Source organism: Schistocerca serialis, chromosome 1 (assembly GCF_023864345.2).
Source record: "Schistocerca serialis cubense isolate TAMUIC-IGC-003099 chromosome 1, iqSchSeri2.2, whole genome shotgun sequence".
NCBI lineage: Eukaryota > Metazoa > Arthropoda > Insecta > Orthoptera > Acrididae > Schistocerca > Schistocerca serialis.
In genome coordinates this window covers 506,781,678-506,784,513 of record NC_064638.1, presented here as the reverse complement: position 1 = coordinate 506,784,513, position 2,836 = coordinate 506,781,678, and the positions used below count along the sequence as shown (strand labels likewise).

The 2,836-nt window shown below is 50.4% G+C and overlaps 1 non-coding gene across 1 annotated transcript; it reads left to right on the top strand.

Moving 5' to 3' along the window:
• Window positions 1–1,059: 1,059 nt before the first annotated feature.
• Window positions 1,060–1,134, top strand: Trnas-cga (transfer RNA serine (anticodon CGA)). The gene has a single exon. It is a non-coding gene; the product is annotated as a tRNA-Ser (tRNA).
• Window positions 1,135–2,836: the final 1,702 nt, after the last annotated feature.

The window sequence follows — 2,836 nt, the reverse complement described above, 5'->3', positions numbered from 1 at the left end:
GATGAGAACAACACAACGCCCAGCATCCGAGCGGAGAAAATCTCCGACCAGGCCGGGAATGAAACTCGAGCCCGTTGCATGGCAGTCAGACTTGTTGACTAGTCAGCTAAGGGGGCGGACAGTGCAGTAGTTAAAGAAACTGGACTGTAATGGGATCCAAGTTTCCGTTTACTCATCCAGATTTAGTTTGTTTGTGGTTCAGATGAAGCGAATGCTGGGATAGTTCCTTTGGAAAGGACACGACTGATTTACATCGTTGCCCTATCCAAATTCGTGCATCGACTGTTTGACACTGTCGTCGACGCGACGTTACACTTCACATTTGTTTCGTTCTGAGTAGACAAACTGTTGCACGCTGGCCTTCCTTCCAAAACAGTTAGACAACCAGCGTAGTGTGACGTGAGCCGGCTGCCGCTAGCGCTGCTCGGCATCTGGAGAGAAGACGGAACGGCCTTCGGCGAGCGCCTGGCGGGCCGCTGGTGCTGGCGTGCGGGCGAGTTGGCAGCGGTAGCCGGAGGTGGCGACTGGCGGGCGGCGCTCAGCTGGCAGAGGCTGCGACCGAGCCGCGCTGCGGCGTTGCCAGGCGGCCGACCGCCGCCCAGGCCACCAGGCGGCCACTGCGGGAGACTGCTCAAAAAGCGGGGGGAGGGGCGAGGGGAATGGAAACGTTATGTACACCACTGTGCGTGTGAAAACTGCAGCACACACAATACGTGGTCGGAATCACTCCAAACACGGAGGATGTCCAGAACAGTGGATCCATCACGACTGATTACCACTGTAGAGTAGTTGCCCCCTTTTGTGAGACCGGACACGTCAGTGTTACGCCACGCTCAGTCGATGCAGAGCCGTCATACGAAGTGGAAACGTGCAAGCCATCCCCGGTATGGAACTTCCTGGCAGATTAAAACTGTGTGCCGGATCGAGACTCGAACTCGGGACCTTTGCCTTTCCCGGGCAAGTGCTCTACCAACTGAGCTACCCAAGCACGACTCACGCCCCATCCTCACAGTTTTACTTCTGCCAGTAACTCGTGTCGTGAGGACGGGGCGTTAGTCATGCTTGGGTAGCTCAGTTGGTAGAGCACTTGCCCGCGAAAGGCAAAGGTCCCGAGTTCGAGTCTCGGCCCGGCACACAGTTTTAATCTGCCAGGAAGTTTCATATCAGCGCACACTCCGCTGCAGAGTGAAAATCTCATTGCCATCCCCGGTATGCTTGCTGGACGTGGTACGGCGCAATAATAGCATACGAGTGAGTTCGAACGAGGCAGAATAATAGGTGTCCGGGAAGAAGGTTTGTTGTAGCATGGCACTGCGGCTCATACAAGCACGCAGCTATGACAGGTATGCGTGTGTGGAACCACTGGATTAGAAGGGGCGTCATAGACAGCCACGATCGGGTACTGGGTTACACAATGTGGCCACACTTCGAGATGACCGCCTTCTTGTTCACACGGCCGTAACGAACACAACTACTTCGTCCACAGTCTTGGCTCTACAATGGAACATTGAAACAGTTGTGGACATGTTTCCGTTGATGGTTGAAGGTTCTAGGCGCTTCAGTCCGGAACCGCGTGACTGCCACGGTCGGAGGTTCGAATCCTGCCTCGGGCATGGATGTGTGTGATGTCCTTAGGTTAGTTAGGTTTAAGTAGTTCTAAGTTCTAGGTGACTGATGACCTCAGATGTTAAGTCGCATAGTGCTCAGAGTCATTTGAACCATTTTTGATGGTTGAAGGACACCATTTATTGATGGCTAGGCTGGTGGCAAAGATGCTTCCATTGAACAGAAACCAACAACCCACAGACTGACATGGGTACGTGAGCGACGTCACTGTCGTGCTGAGTGGCCAAACATAGTGTTCCCGGACGAATTCCGCTTCAACGTGGCCTACAGCAATGCTACGTGATGAACGGAATTGGCAAACCACGTTCCTGAGCGGCAGAGCTGACGAACGCTAAGTGTGATAGTTTGGGGCGCCACTGGCTATTACTCGCAATCTCACGTCATGCGTCGTACGTATGTATTGAAACCAGCATGAACAATCTAGGAATACGGTCTTGTCGGTATACACCCTATCTGATCAAAAGTTTCCAAATGGACATAAACACAGACTGATCCCTGCTATTTCGTTTGATTTTCTACAGCCTCTCTCCGCAACTCTCGACGGTTCCTGTCAATCAGAACACCAGGTCTGCCCAGTCCTGGTTGTGCTTAACACGTAGATGGCATCCAATGACAAGTCCACATTCGAAGTCACTGAGCTCGCCCGATAGCCCGATTCTACTGGTACTGCTTATCGACTGACAAAACAATATTCCCGTCTCCTTCTATGAAGGCGAGTACGCCTCTCATGATTTCTAGTGGTCAATTCCGCATTACAAAGGGGTGTCCTTATACTTTTAATAGGTTAGTGTATAGGAATGAATATATAAAATTCAAAAAATATCTATCTTATTAACATAAAGCAATTTCCTCATTACGTTCTTGGCGTATGTGAGTAGTGGCATCTAACAGAAACGCGTGGCAACAGTACAGAAGGAAACGATGTGGTGAAGAAGTCGATTGGTTAGAGGTAAACCGAGCGGTAACAGGGTAAGATTAGCAGATGAGAGGGAAGGAAGAAACCAGAAACACAAGGGATGAGAAAAACACAGGTAGTTACAGTGTGACAGAGCTACTGGTTCCCTGTTGCAGAGAAAGTAAATAAATGGTATCCTCCAAGAGGGAAGCTACGCTGGTAATACCAAATAAAGCTTTAATCTCCTCTTGAATGAAGAGTGATTTTCGATAAAATGATTACAGGGTGATATTTTTTTTCCACGGTGAAGTGAGA